Below are 16,638 nucleotides of genomic sequence, written 5' to 3'. Positions count from 1 at the left end.
GCATGTTGCCATTTTATTCTTAATAACTGTTCCTCTTTTTTTCTTTCTTTCTCTTAAAGAAGTCCTTTTAAGATTTCTTTTAATATTCGTTTGGTGGTATTGAACCCCTTTAGCTTTTTCTGGTCAAGGAAGATCTTTATTTCACCTTCAATTTTAAATGATAGCCTTGCTAGATTGAGTATACTTGGTTGTATGTCTTTGGTTTTCATCACTTTGAATATTTCATTCCATGGCCTGGAATATTTCCTTCTGGCCTGAAATGTTTCCATTGAGGACGCAGCTGACAGTTATATGAAAATTCCCTTGTAGGTAGCTGTCTTTCTTTGCAGTTTTTCAATTTTTCTCTTTGCCTTTAACCTTTGGCATTTTAATTAGAATGTGTCTTGGTATGGGTCTCTTTGCGTTTATCTTGTTTGTAACTCTCTGAACTTCCTGGAAATGTGTCTTTTTCCTTCACTAAGTTAAAAAAAGTTTTCAGTTGTTATTTCTTCTGAGAGGTTCTCAATCTCTTGCTATCTTATTCTTCTGTTGTACATATTATGTTGCCCCAGAATTCTCTTAAATTATTTATATTTTTTATTCTTGCCACTATGATTGTGTTTTCTGCTACCTTATCTTCCAAATCACCGATTCTGTTCTCTGCTTCATTTAATCTACTATTGACTCCTTCTATTGAATGATTCATTTTAGAAATTGTATTCTTTATTTCTGACTGGATCTTTTTATGATTTCTATAAACTTTTTATGCTGTTGAGGTTCTCACTATGATTCTTGACAATCTTTATAACCATTGTTTTTAACTATATATCTGGTAGATTGCTTTCCTCCATTTCTTTTAGTTGTTTTTCTGGAGATTTCTAATGTTCTTTCATTTGGGATATGCTCCATATGTCTCTCAATTTTGGCTGCCTTTCTATGTTTGTTATTTTTCCCAGATGTGATAGGGTGGTCTTATACAGTAAGTCTTCTATGGGACTCAGTGATGTAGTCTCTGTGATCACCTGAGCTTGGTGCTCCAAGAATGTCCATTGTGTGGGTTTTTTAAACAGTCCTGTTATGAGTCTTAATTGCTGTTGGCGTGTCCATGTATAGGGTCAACTCTAAGCCTGGCTGAATTCAAGGATCACTTCAACCATAGTATATAAGCTGCTGTGTGTGTATTTACTAAAACAGAGTGGAATTTTTCCCCAGCAGCATCTGTTGCTGCCCAAGATCTATCTATGGATGTGCCACTTGTGGAGCAAATTGGGTCCTGCTCTGATGTGATCTAAGCCCACTACTGAGTGTGTTGATTCTTGAGTCTTTTGGGAGGGACTCCAGTATAGGTTTAAAGGCAGATGCTGCCTGTGACTGGTGCTGGGCACTTGTTTAAAGCTACAATTTGATCACAGTTTGTGGCTGCATCTTCTGATCCTAGATGTATGTAGGAAAAGCTAGCTGCATACCAAAGCCAGCCTCCACCAGCACCAATCTCAGGGGTGGATTAGAAACAGGTCCAAGGCATCCCACAACTTTCAATCCATCTCCAGATGCTGGCTTTCTATTAGGTTCAGTCTCTGAAAGCCTCTGGTGGTACACGAGTTGCATGAGTAGGTTCTCAGTGGATCACCAGGTAGAGGCAAGTAGTGTTCACCAGCTTGATACTCAGTGCCAGTTCTGGGTCTGAGGACACTCAGCAGAAGTATCAGAATACACCAAGGCTAGCTGCTACTTCTGGATGCCCACAGATTTTGGGGCTGGGTTGGGGTCACAGGTAGTCATCAGGGTGGAGAAAGCAAAGATTATCAGGCCCAAACAGACTAAGATTTGGCTGTGTGAAGGAAGGACTCTATAGTTGTCAGGCATGAGAAAAAACATAAACCCCATCCTAGACCAACACAGCTAATTCTGTCCTGAATTCTGCCTGGTACTCCTTGAGAGGCCCCTAGCTCAACAGAGCAAGTTGGCTGGGATTTGAGAGGATGGTGTTAATGATTTTCCATTGGTGCACAGCTCTCAGGTAGGTGGGGAAATTGCCCCAGCCCCAGAACCACACAACTCAGCTTCTGACACTGCCTCTTTAAGTCTGCTCCACTGCACCAGAAACCTAGGCAGCTGACTCCTCTGCAAGTCATGACCTCTGCACAGCAGGACAACTGGGAGTTGGCAGTATGAGGATAGTATTGCATCCCCCTAGGCTGTGTTGTTTGTAAAGGAGTGTTTTAATCTAAGAAAGATAGCATCTGTGGGTGACTCAGCACATGGGCCACTGACAGCTGTCCCTTCAGCTCCCTCCCCTGAGCCACATAGTCCAGTCTCTCCTTGCATGACTCTAGTTTGCTCAAGCTGTCCTCCCTCTGTCAGATTCCAGGGTGAGTGGCTGCAAAATGATATTTTGTGCACTGCTCCATAAGAGGGCACCTGGGATTTGAGCAAACTCTTGTCTCTTCCTGGCAAATAGAATTCTCACTGATTTCACAGCCAGATGTTATGTGGGCTCCTCTTCCCAGCCAGATGTTATGTGTTCTGAACTGGGGAGCCCAATATGGGGTTGAGACCTAAACTCCTTAGGGAGAACCTTTGCAGCTGAGATATCCCTCTGGATACTCAGTGCTGCACATGGGTATGCAGCTAGCCCTTTTTTTCATCTCTGTCCTTCTTACTAGTCTCAATGTGGCTTTCTTCTATAAATTTTTGTTTATGAGACTTCTGTTCTGCTGCTCTTCAGTTGAGTGTTCTGGATGACTGTTCCATATTTTAGTTGTAATTCCAGTTTGGTCCTGGGAGGAGGTGAGTGTAACTTCCACTTACTCCACCACTAACCAAAATTTTCATACAACTGGAAATTAAGAAATATGCTTGAAAACACCCACAGGTCACACAAGAATCCACAAGTGTTATGAACTGCATATTTGTGTCTCCTCAGAATTTGTATGTTAAAACTCTAACTCCCCAATGTATTGGTATCTGGGTGTGGGGCTTTTGAGAGGTAATCATATTTAAATGATGGCCACGAGGGCAGAAGCCTTATGGTAGAATGAGTGTCCTTATACATAAGGGACTGGAGCTTGCTATTTCTGACACATGAAGATGCAATGAGAGGGTAGCTATCTTTAAGCCAGGGTTCTCTCCAGACACCAGACTTTCTGGTGCCTGTTCTTGAACTTCCAGAAGTGTGAGAAATCAGTACTTGTTAATTAAGCCACTCAGGTGTGGTATTTTTATTTCTAGTAGCTTGAATGAAGACAACAAGTGAAATAGGAACTAAATTAAAATAAAATTCAGCTTATCAAATTCATGGGATACAGTGAAAGTGGTGCTCTGAGAGAAAATTATAGCATTTAATAATATATTAGAAAAGAAGCATCTGAGATGACAGAAGTTACACTCACCTCTTCCCCAAGGCAAACCATAATTACAACTAAAATATAGCAAAATATAAAGGGAACTAACCATATTGGAAAGCATATTTGCCAATGATACCTTGGACAAGGACTTGATCTCCAAAATGTATAAAGACTCCACACCAGGAAGACAGGCAATCCAATTTAAAAAATGAGCAAAGGACCTAAACAGACACTTCTCTGAGGAGAACACACAGAGGACATATGAAAAGATGCTCAGCATCACTAGCTATCAGAGAGATGCAAATTGAAACTACAGTGAGATACCACGTCACACCATACTGGTTAGAATGTCCATCATAAACAAATCAACAAACATTGTGCTGGTAAGGCTGTGGAGAAAAGGGAACCTTTGTGCACTGTTGGTGGGAATGCAGATTGGTGTAGCCACTAATGAAAATATTTCAAATGGTCCTCAAAAATAAAAAATGAAACTGCTTTATAATTCAATGATTCCACTGCAGAATATATATCCAAAAATACCCAAAACCCTAACTTAAAGAATACATGCACCCCTGTGTTCCTTGCATTATTACAATAGCCAAGGTATGAAAGCAACCCAAGTGCCCATCTGTAGACAAGTGGATATAAACATGGTAGTACATATATACAGTGAAATATTACTCAGCTATAAAAAGAATGAAATCTACTATTTGCTACAGCATGTATGGACCTAGAAGGTATTATGTTCAATGAAAGAAGTCAGTCAGAGAAAGAGAAATACCATAAGATTTATCATATATGTGGAATCTGAAGAGCAAAATAAAAGAACAAATAAAACAGAAATAGAATCATGATACAGAGATCAGACTGATGGTTGCCAGAGAGGAGTAATGGGGGACTGGGTGAAATAGTTGAAGGTATTAAGAAGGACATACTGGCAGTTAAAGAAACAGTCATGAGGATGTAAAATACCAGCATTAGGAATATAGTTAATAATACGATAATAACTATGTATGGTGCCGGTGGGTACTGAAAATATCAGGGGGAGGGAACACTTTTCAAGTGTATAATTGTCTACCCACTGTGCTGTGAACTTGCAACTAGACAAAATAACATTGAATGTAAACTGTAAGTGGAAAAAAAAAACATATTCTTCCCAGTAAGGAGATCCTGTTACTTTGTAAATAATTGTAGGTATGATCTCCAGTGTAAAATAAAAATATTTCTGCCTTTTGCTTGGTCACTAAGCTTGGCATGACAGTCCATTTCCTGACAGATGTATCAATGTTGACAACAATAAATATCGAACACAGAATTGTAGTTTAAAGTCATAATATAGCTTAAATGCTCTCTGAGTTGTAATTTCTTGTGAATCTGATGGAATTTATGGCACTTTCCCTTGAAAATACATGTATGTATAATATATGTATAAACATAACTACTTTATACATAATTTCAGTGGTTATACCAGGTAGTTGAACCTATTTGGGTATTTGTAGATAAATCTCTAAGGCAGAAAGACATAAAGTGACATGGTGGTGAATGGGAATAACCCAGGACTAGTATTTCAGACTCAATTTCTGAACCAGTCATTATTCTTTCAAGCGGAACAGTGGTTTCTCTCTTCTGTGTAGCTACACTGTTTCACGTTGAATTCTTATGTAAATCTGCCTTGTCCTTCTGCCTACTTGGGAGAAGACTTCAGCTGAGAAGATGACTCCTTTACCCTCTTTTAAAATAATAGATCTTTAATTACCCTGTATCATGGTTGTTTAAATATATGTATTATCTTCCCACTACATTTTAGGGACAATGCCTCATTCATACATTTTTTTCCTCAAATCCACCTAGCTACGTGCAAGGAATATATGATTATGAAATAACTATTTGTTGAATTAAAAGGACAAATATCTGACTGAAATTTTAAAATGGGACTATTTTCCATCATTACAGTGTTATTATGAACCCAGATTCTGGTTGTCAGACTGACCTGAATATGACTTCAGTGCCTGCCATTTACTGGCTGTACTTTGCAGTGGGTTGTGTATTATATAACTGCATTGTATTTGGTAAATTGGATGGTACAAAACATACTTCATCAGATTATTGAGGGGATTAAGGAAAGAAGTTACGTGAAATATATCAAACATTGTCTGGCACATGGCAAAAACTCAGAAAGTAGCTATGATTGTTGTTTATAGCACAATCACCTTTGAATTAAAGACTCTGAGGAACAGAGACTTAGAATCTTAGAATCAAACTGGTCAACCAGTCCAACCTATCCAGGAATTTTTAACACATTATTTTAACAGATTCCACCTTTGCTTAACCTGTGCTGGTGACAGGGAACTCATCAGAACTGACTGAAGCAGCTCCAATTCTTTGAAAGTTCTTTCTTATTATTAGGCTGAACTATATGAAATTGCTGATTATAGGTTAAAGTGATCAAATTATCAACAAGTTCTAATAAAATGACCAGAAACTTGCCTTTGTGTTACTTCCTCTCACTTCAGTTCACTGTCTATTCTCCCTCTATGTGGCAGTCCTTTAGAGGTAATGGGGAATCAATGTGTACAGGACTTACTTAGCTCCTGCCTTCATAGAGGCTTACCTGCTTGTCAAAGAGACAATAAGAAAATAAGGAATTATGTATAATTTTCAGCCTCAAGGAGATAGAAGAATGTTTTAAGCAAAGAGCTTAGCAAAGCAAATTTCCAAAAGAACAGAAACATGAGGAATTCAGAGTATAGAGCAGCAGGGTTCAATAACTTTCTGTGATACTAAAATATTCTGTATTGACACTGTCCATCATTATAGCATTAGCCGCATATAGTTCTGGGCGCCTGACATATGGGTAGCATCCTATGTGTCAGGACATGCAGTTTTAACTTAATTTTAATTAATTAAATTTATATGTGGATAGTGGCTACCAGACTGAACAGGGCGGGTGCAGATTAAGAGGAGGTAGGAAAAATGATCAGATATACATTTTAGAAAGATAATTTTGGCTGTCTTGTGGGGATAGATCAGAGATGGGTAGAGACATTGACCTTATCTTTATAAGAGAAGAAAAAAATTGGAAAAGTGACTCAATATCTCAGAGAAATAAAGAAGTATATTACTAATCACACCTATATACAATATTTACATATACATGTATATAACATGCTCATGGCATTTATCACCAGTAATGACCCACATTTCTTGTCATTTTTTCCTAGTTGATTAGAATACATTTAACTTCCGAATACATTCTGGGTGGCCCTAAGGGTCCCTGAACTCACAAGTCTCTCATTTGAGTATCTGTGTAGCATCCACTCTGTTCTTCCTATTCTGTGCATATCTCATTAAGGCTATTTTTGACTATGATCATGCCACTGATCCTGATGCCCCCAAAGCCATTAATCCTAAAGTGCTAGAAAGACACTCTGTTCTCTGCAGCAGGAAGAGGAAAGCCCCACCTCAGCAAACTTAGCCACACTGCTAGGTTCCCCAACCCTTGATCCTCAGAGCACTTCCGTTAACCAGTTCTTGCAGGCTTTCCCCTCTAACTCCATTAAGCCCTACGTGTAGAGCAAGAGAAAACAAAACGAAGTAAGAGAAGTCAGGCTACAAGAACTTCCCCTGGGTCCCTCCTGAAGAACTGTATCTCTGCCCATAGCAACAAGTAAGTACACATGCCTGCACATCTAACCCCTCATCTGCTCTGATACACACCCCATGACAGCACACATCTCATGCAATAGACCTTTTCAATTCCTAGTCTGGAAATGAACCTTTCCTAACCTGGAAAGGTTCAGCCTAAGGCCCCTTTCTGTGCGCTTCAGCTTCTCCATAGCCGAGGTTTGCTTTGACCTGCCCCCGGTCACTCTGAGGTGACGCAGTCCGCGCACCTCCTTTGCACCAAGGTGACCCCCATGCTGCACCAAGGTGTTCCCTTTTGATGTGCCACAGAAAGAGCACAGGCGGTATCTTTCTACGGACACTCCAGCTGTACAGCTATCCTGGTGCCAAGGCAACAAACTCCTAGGCCCCCGCCGCTTCACGCAGCAGACGTGAACACGCGAGAGGGTCACGTGTTGTTGTTGGGCCCGGACAGCTGCTTCCGGGTCAATGCAGGACACTGGGCTGCAGCCCCTGTGTGGTTACGAGGTGAAGCAGCAAGGGCTGGGGCTGGTCTGGACCGGACCGAGGCTAGGTGTCAGCCGCCGCGCTGCCGGGAGGGGGGCGACAGGCGCCGCGCGGGGAAGCCGCCGCAGAGCCCCGCCTCCCGGGCTGCGGGGTGAGTAGGGCTGAGCTCAGGGAGCCGAGGGGGTAGGCCGCCCCGGCGGGGCAGGGGGTTGCTCAGTGCGAGCTAACCCTAGGAGCGGGGCGAGGCCTGGTTGGGAGGCGGGGAAGGACGGGATCCCAGCCCGGGCGCCGCGGGCAGGTCCCTGGGCTGGGAGAGGGGCCGGAGCGTGTGGGAGGCGGTGTGAGGTCCGGGGGAGGCCGGAGCCTCCCTGAGCCCAGGGCCGTGCGGCACGGGAAGAGGCCCCCTGCTGGCATGAGAAGCTGAGGAGGCTGAGGTAGCTGGGTGGGTAAATAGAAAACTTGTCTCTAAGCCACTGAAATTAAAAAAAAAAAAAAGTGGAGGACGTTCCTCTGGGAGGCTCCACGGGCGGGCAAAACCGGGCTCTGGGGACGTTAGGCCTGCTCCGTACGGGGACTGATGAAAGGATGGGGCGCTTTATTTTAAAGGCTTTGGGGTAACCGTGTTGCCCCAGAGTAGTGAGATGTAGAGAAGGAAGGGGTCCCCTATGATGGAGCCTGGGAGGGGGCGCCCTGCCCGGGCCCGCAGCGCTGTGGGACTTCCCGTGGAGGGACCGCTGGGAGACGGCGAAGCGGGGAGGTTTAATGTTGCCTTCTCTTGCGACGCAGTGACGCTGGAAGCTGCAGTTGAGGGAAGCTGACTGCACGTTGCACTGTTTACGGTCGGTGGAGGAAGGAGGAGTTCTGCCCGGAAGGCTGTAGGCGCCGTCTGAGGCCGTTGGGGAAGTGAACAGCTCTAGTGCAAAGGCGTGTGTAGCGGAGGCGCGTCCAGGCTCTGCCTGGGCCGCCCTGCGGCTCTGCCACCGGGTTCCCAGAGCCCGTCTGGGGCAGGGAGTTTGTGTGGGTGCCCAGGGCCCTTGAAAACGTTCAGCCTCTGGGTCCGGAACCGAATCGGCGGACCTAGATCTCTAGAGCAGGATGTTTCAAACTTTTTTTGTTTTTTTTGAAATCATGCTCCGTTGTGAAAAGTACATTTTTACATTGAACCTTATGACTCGTGATGCATTCTAATAATTTCTGTTGTATTTCGTTCTCTTTTATTAAAAAATGCTGACTCAATCCACTACATTGACTTATGGGTCACAAATTGCAGTTTGAAAAATACTGTCTCCCAGGCACATTTCTCTGTCTTCGGTTAGTGTCCTCATATCGTATGCTTCGGGGGAACAAGGATGATTCCAAGGACATGGATTGGTGTGGAGGGAGGGTGGTACCAACCAGGTGCAATTGAGTGCTTCGTTTGTTTAAATATTTATAATGCAGCATATTTGGTGTTTTGCACAATAATCTTAACGTTTGATATCTTATTTTGCTTGATCATTGGATGAGATTTTTTGAAATAAGCATGTTCCCTAATTTTCTCTATCTTTTGCTGTGTCTGAAAAATATGAGAGGTATAGTTCCATTTAGTTGATTTATCCCTGCAACATAGTTAAGGTAATTTTATTTTAATGTTATAGTGTTGTAAATATATACTGATTTGCTTTTCTGCTATTTAAAAAAATCTTAAGCTGAAACCTAAATTCTTCGTACTCCAATAATTAATATGTGGTATACTCTACATGATTAAAGGTATGTGGCTTTGGTATGTATTTTAAACTTAATCATAAACTTAAATATAACTTGGAGTCAGTTAACATCGTCATTGCCCCCGGGAAAATGTTGTTTTCTTCTGTTTATAAAATAAGTGAAGTCCTTATATGAATAGTACTGTAATAAACTTTAATGAGTGTTGGTGAACCTAGTGAGAGGCCTATATGTGTTACTATGTTTAAAGTCCTTTTAAAAGTTGTCATGCAGTGCAATGGGATGTTGAGTGTCGAATCATGTCACGTGATTTCAGTAGGTAAATTTATAGGGCATATGATTAGGACCTGTTTAATAGCATTAAATATTTATTGTGGATACCCTCATATTATTTGGAACACGGATTCAAAGACACAGGACATCAGAGAAGAATTGCTCAAATTAAACTTCCTCTGTGGAGCCACATTCTTGATTAGATGCCTTAAGAAAGCATTGTTACCATTTTTAAACTTTGTATGTTGTAAAAATATATCTTCTTACCTTTAACTATTTATATCAATGCTTGGTTATTGATGAGAGGGCTGTGCTGGTATGTATCAGCCATCCTTTAAATTACCTTTCAATAAGGTAAATAGCTGTTTAAAATATTTAGCTTTAAAGAATGTTTAAAAGTTTATGTGTGTGTGTGTGTGTTAGGTATTTGAAAAATGAAGGAAGATTCTTATCAATTTGTTTTCTGGGACTCGTGTACCTATCAATAAACAGTTGTGAAGATTTTACCCTGAGTGATTGTGTTTGCTTTTTTTATAGTTTTCATTTCTTTTTGAACTTCAGACTCTAAAATATATCCACCTGTAGCCAGATATATTCCCCTTCTAATTTTTGCCACCAAACTGCTGTGAGTTTGGAAATTAGATGCTTACATTTATAGAACTTTGTGTAAAATGAGATTGTGTAGTTCTCAATAATGTTCTTCATGTCTATATGTTAATTATATATAATATGTATATATGTATCATTTCACAGATTACTTTTTTGTGTTTTTAGTTTCTGAACTACGTGACATGTATTTTGTATACTCAGAAGCCTATTTAATGACCTTTTAGTCAGTCATAGGCTGTGTTTTAAATAAGTGAATTTTATTTATTTTTGGGCCTAGTTAGCAGTATAAGAGGTTCTTAAAAAGTAACATGAAGCTTACAGTGATATAAGTTGTATTTAAGAGATGAAAAAAAATCATTTAGCTGTGATTGTTGCCTTTGCCCTACATGCAATTAGTCTACCATTCCTCTCTTTTTCAATTTTTTTTACCACCTTATGCTGACTCCTTTTTTTTAGATTAGAATACTAACAGCCTGACTATTCCCATTGTTTTTCTAGTTCTGCATAATCTTGCAAAGCTTCAAAGAGTATTGTCATTTATAATTGCCTTCAAAAACCCTCTAGTAGCTTCCTAGTGCCAGTGTAGATAAAGCCCATCCAGTAGCAGGAGTGTCCAACCTTTTGGCGTCTCTGGGCCACACATTAAATACGCAAACACAAAAACGAAACAAATGTCATAATATTTTTTTAAAGATTTTATTTATTATTTTAGAGAGGGAAGGGAGGGAGATGGAGCGAGAGAGAACATAGAGAGAGTGAGAGAAACATCAATGTGCGGTTGCTGGGGGTTATGGCCTGCAACCCAGGCATGTACCTTGGCTGGGAATCGAACCTGGGACACTTTGGTTCGCAGCCCGCGCTCAATCCACTGAGCTACGCCAGCAGGGAAATGTCATAATATTTTTAAGTAAACTTACAATTTTTGTGTTGGCCCATATTCCTAGCTACCCTGGTCCACATGCTGCCTGTGGGCCGCAGGTTGGCACCCTGTGTATAGGTTGACCTTGAGGGCATTCCCACAGCCTCTAGTTTTTCCTGACATTATTTTTCCATTTGTAAATGCAGATCCTCTGTTCCTGCCAAGTGGTCTATTCATCATACCTTCCTTTGTATGTAACATTAGTCCTGAAGTCTACATGAAACCTGTTTCCTCAGGAAATCCTACCCATCTTCATATCATTACAGATAACTCTTTTCTCATGAAGCCTTTCTTTTCGTATTGTCTGTGTTGCATTTCCTGAATTGTTTTGTCTGTCTTGTTTTTACCTCTTTCAAATTGTAAACTCATAAAGAGTGGAAAACTCAAATATCCTTCACTTTCTAGGACCCCCCATAGCAAAGGGTGTTATCAGACCAAGTGAACCAGAATTAATTGGATTTATGGTTAAAATTACAGATCTCCCAAAAATTCTACCCTAGAGCTGACTGAATCAAATCTTGATTCTTTTGTACAGTAAAATTTAAGATCCACTGACCTAGCATGATGCCTTTAGTTGTGTAAGTGATGTAAATGAACTAAGCAGTCAGCCGGTTGGTTTAATTTTAGGGCTTTGAGTTAGGCCGCCTACATTTGAATTAGGTCTCTCACTCACTAGCCAACTGGTATAACATTTGTGCTTTAGGTTTTCAATTTGTTAAATGGGATTAATTAATAGTACCCCTCATAAAGGTGTTACAATAATTGAGTGAGAGAGCATATATAAAACAACATACAAGGCACAAGTAAACTCAACAGATTTTATCTGTTGTTGAGAAGATGATCAGCATGACAACAGTCATTGAAGAAATGAAAGTGGTGAGCATAGGTTCCAAGTCAGTCATTGTTATTTGCTTCCTGGGTAAACAGATCCTGGACCCATATGGTGTCTAAAGTCATAAAGGTGTTTTGCTTTAGAATTCTGTTAGCATGTTAAATCCCACCCCCCTGCTTCATCTCCCCACTGCCTGAAGAGTAAAGTACAAACTTAAACCAAGGTATCCCCTTACCACCGGGTCCACTGCCCATCTTAATCTTCCTGCCCCGTTCCCACACACACCATAGCAGCAGCACCACGTTTCTCACTTAGACGTATCTGGTACCTTACATGCGAGGTATTTTTATTTAGGAAATCTTGTGGCTCTATTTTATGACTCAGCTGTATGTGTGGCCTGTGTCCTTAGTGAGGACAGACGTTTGGTGTTCTCAGGGTGCCTTTTACATCATTTTGCATTACTTTGGGTATATTTGTCTTTTTTAGGAGAAAAGGATCTCGTTCTGGTGTGTGTTCCCAGTACCTTCTCTTTATCCTCACTCGAGGCCATGCTATTGATTCTTAAGAGAAGGTAAGGAGGGAGAGAAACAATCATTGTGAGAGAGAAACACCTATGGGTTGCCTCCCGCATGCACGCTGACTGGGAGTTGGACGGAGCAATCTAGCATGTGCCCCAATAGGGAATCAAACCCGTGGTCTTTCAGTTGCAGGACAACTGACTTTCCAACCAACTGAGCCATGCTGGCCAGGGTTGTTAGGGGTAGAAAATGTTTAGTTGTTACTTGACTCTATAAGCTTTTCCATTTGTCTAGATTTACCTACTCTCAGCTTTCATCAAAATAACTATATTTGATTTACTACCTACCACATGCCAGGCACAAGTAGATGTTTTAAAACCTGTATTTTTCACAGTGACTATGAAATAGCTATTAATAGCTCCGTTTTGCAGGCATGGAGAAGTAAGTAACTTGTTCAGATTTCAGTGTAGATTCATAATTGAAGTCAGGCCAAACTGAAGCCCCTTCTGTTAATCATGGTGCTCTCTGAAAACAGGAGATGTGAGCAGATGGACACACTGGCAGGACCCAGGGCTGTGTGCCTGTGTGAAGCTGACTAGTCATTCTCAAGTGGTGGTTAGGAATGTGACCTATTACTAGTACTTTTGAGACAAAAACTATGTAAGCTAAAATTCTTCCTAGGTAAATGCTTTCCCAGTGATTTTCAAAATTTCCCTTTCCATTCTCTCATACTCCTAATTGGTATACTTGATTTTTATTTCACTGCCAGCAGATACTCATTTTTATTCAAAGTAAAATCTACTCTTTCATTCATCTAACAAGTATGTATTGCTAAGTGCTAGACACTGCTCCACATAACACTGGACCAGACTGATGCATCCCTGCTTTTGTGGACTTGGTGCTGGGGGAGAAGGATCCAAAATGAGCACGAAACTACCAGGTCATAATAAGTACTGGAAAAAGGGAAAGAGGGTGAAGTGATGAGTGACTGATGGTGGTGGCAGCAGTGCTATTTTGGGTGGGCTCATCACAGGCAGTCTTGCTGAGGAAGTAATATTTGTGTCTAAATTGATTTGAGGCTTAAATGCTTAGGTGAAGCCAGATAAGGCAAGAACCAGCAAAGCGCTTTCTCAGGAATGCACTGAGAGGGGGATCTGCCTGCAGGTGTGAGCAGGAGAAAGCTGGACTGGCTGAAACTTAGTGGCCAGGAAAACCATAGAGGAGGTTAGAGAGGTAAGCACAACACATTAAATGAAGCCCTCAGACTATGATAGAGTGCATTTTATTCCAAGTGTGGAGGGAAGCTGCTGGAGAGTTTAATGGACTTAATTTTGGAAAGATCACTGGGCCACTTGTGAGAATGAATTGTATAGTCATGAGAGAGCAAGGGGAAAGCTATTGCAGCCCTCCTAGTGAGAGGCTGATGTAGGCTTGAACCAAAGCAAAATAATGGAGGTGGAAAGAATTGGAGTGTTTTAGAGGTACTGTTCATCAGACTTGCTGATTATTTACATGGGAGTATGAGAAGAAGACAAATCAAATATAACTCTGGAAGTGGGGACTGGTGGAGGAGGACCTGCTTTGAGGAGGGAATTAAGAGTTGTTTTTGCCGCTTGTGTATCTCCCTGATCATACATACCCCACCCTCCAAGAGTGCCACAGTTCTGAATTTTGTGTTTCTTATTCTCTGACTTTTCTTTGCAAGTTTTACCACATATATATGTGACCCTAAACAATACAGTCATTAACTTAATATAGTTTTGAATTTTTATAAGGTAGTTGTATATATATTCCTGTGATTAGTTATTTTATTCATTCAACATTGTTTTTTAAAGTCATTCCTATTGACGAGGAAGCAGTCATAGGGAACTATCAATTGTTCATTTCCGTTGCTGTGTAACTGTTCATCTTAATGACTATAACACAATTTATCCAATTGCCTATTCTTGGACACAAGGGCCTTTTTTGTCCTACCAGGATTTTTGTAATTTCAAAAACTACTGATATGTGGCCATTTTTTGCTCTTCTCCTGGCACACCTGCACCAACTCCTCAGAGTTCACATGGAGAAGGAGAATTGCTGTGTCGCAGGGTGTGTGCACCTTCAATGTCACTGGACAGTGAAAGGTGTTTGCAGGCTGTTTGCGTTCATTTGGACCAAGGCATTTGTCCTCCCATGAGCCATGGGAGACTTCCTGTTCTTCCACACTTTTTCCAGCACTTGGTATTGTCAGTTTTTAAGTTTTGCTAATTTAAATGGTATTTCATTAAGGTTTAAGTTTTTTGTTTCTGAATATTATTAAACTTGAACATCTTTTACACATTTATTAATTATTTGAATATTATCTTCTGTTATATATTGTTGATGTGTTTTGTCCATTTTTCTCTGTTGGGTTGTTTGCCTTTTTCTTACTGTTTTCAAGAGTTCTCTATATTAGTTACATATGTTGTGAATATCTTTTTTTCCAGTTGTCTTTTTAAGTGTTTAATGTCTTTTTCATGATCTAAATTTTTTCATTTTACTGGTCACCCTTTTCTTTATGGGTTTCTCATATTTTTTTATGAAGTATTTTTCTATAACAAGATGTTAAAGCTCTTCTATTAGAAAAATATAACTATTTTCTTCTCATAGGGATAAAGTTTACCTTTCACATTTTATCTGGGTTTGAGTTTTTCTAAGTTGTAAGGTAAGGATTATCTTTCATTTTTCCCAGATTGTTATTCACTGTCTTGAGACCTTAAATTTGTGTATTCACTGCTGCATGTATAATTTTTTTCTAATGAAAACTAATCCATTCAAGAAACTAATATTCATTGCTTTTTTGGCAGGCAGGAGACATTGAGAATAGTTTTTTCCCTTTGGTGACTAAACCACTCAGTATTGCTGTTAGTTTTGTGGTTCATTTATTTTGATGTAGTTAACAAAGAGGTATCTTGGGTGTAATGGTTTACATGTATTTTAGTAAGTTGTATTTCTAGATTTGTGCGTGATGCAATGTACTGTTGACATGAAGTATTTCTTTTTAGTAAAGACAGCATGGCTCAATAGATTAGGGATACAGAAAGTATGACCTAGCATGCTGGTTGGGCCACAGAAACCTGAGCAACTCACCTCAGTGTCATATCCTGTAAATAGAGATAAGTGCCAGCTTGTCTGTTTCAGAGGCTGGTTGTGGAAAATGACATTTAAACTCAGTGTTGAGACACTTGGCTTTTGGGGAACATTGGCTTTTTGGTGGTTTGTGTTAGGTTACAAAATCATAGTTGCATGGCATGTCATGATAATGCATTTATCAGCTACACACAACTTTTGCACTTGGAACACATAGAGTAAATTGTGAATTGATAAACTGTAATTCTATAGAATAGTTCTGAAAGTTTATTAGAATTAGTTTATTTTCCTTTCTTTTCATCCCAAGAAGACATCCACTTAAGTATACTACATAATGCTTAGGAGAGGTTATTGAGATAGAATTGTTAGGTTTACATACTTTATGATAAATAAAATTAAGAATGAGGCTATCTAGCCTAATTATATTGACTTGGACAATGTCCCTCAAGAGTTTTTGTGAGAGAGAGAGCTGTCACTCATGACTTCAGCTGCAAAAGCTTGTTAATGGAATATTCTACAAACCTTAAAAATGATTGTGTATATATCTACATAGTATGGAAAGTGGTCTGGAAAAGTATACACCATAAGGTGCATCCTCAGGCTTAATCTAATTGCTAAGTCTTTTGACCAATGCTTCCAGTTATGGCTGTGGCTCTCAATATGCTTCAGATAAGAAAATGTTTTGGTAGCGCTTATTTACATGCTTTACTTAACTAATAAAAGAAAAAGTACATCTATATGGAAACTACATGGTGTTACAGGTTTTTTGCTTATTTTCAATTGAATGTTTTAAAAATTCAGAATGTATATCACTTGTATTATTAAAGCACTTATTTAGAATAAAGCTTATTAATAGACCTTTATGAATTCATTTATTTAATCTTTCATGGAGGGAAAAATAATTAACACACTTATATCTTCCTAGAGTAATTATGTATCATTTGGGTACACTTATGTTGAGAATCAGAAAGATTTGGAAAAAAATAAGCAAAAGTCCAGCTACCTACAGTAACGTCCAAGAAACTGTCAGGGTTTGGGTGTTGTGGGGATCTCTCAAAAAAGGAAGCTTTCCTGGATGAGGTTAAGAGTCCATAAAGCAAGAGTTAAATTGTCTTAAGAAATAATAAAAGGTACTTGCAAAGATTGAGAAAGCTGATAACCCTAAAAGATTGTTTGACAGTCTCCAGGGGATTTTCCTCTACAGACTGGTTTCGT

General features: G+C 40.0%; 1 protein-coding gene across 1 annotated transcript in view; it reads left to right on the top strand.

Moving 5' to 3' along the window:
• Window positions 1-7,422: 7,422 nt before the first annotated feature.
• The window catches only part of TBCEL (tubulin folding cofactor E like), a 74,182-nt gene continuing 64,966 nt past the window's right edge, over window positions 7,423-16,638 (top strand). The window contains 1 exon segment of the mRNA XM_028528175.2: window positions 7,423-7,608. The gene's annotated coding sequence lies outside the window, so the exon portion shown is untranslated.

This window comes from Phyllostomus discolor, chromosome 13 (assembly GCF_004126475.2).
Source record: "Phyllostomus discolor isolate MPI-MPIP mPhyDis1 chromosome 13, mPhyDis1.pri.v3, whole genome shotgun sequence".
Classification (NCBI taxonomy): Eukaryota; Metazoa; Chordata; class Mammalia; order Chiroptera; family Phyllostomidae; genus Phyllostomus; species Phyllostomus discolor.
This window is presented reverse-complemented; position numbering and strand designations above follow the sequence as displayed.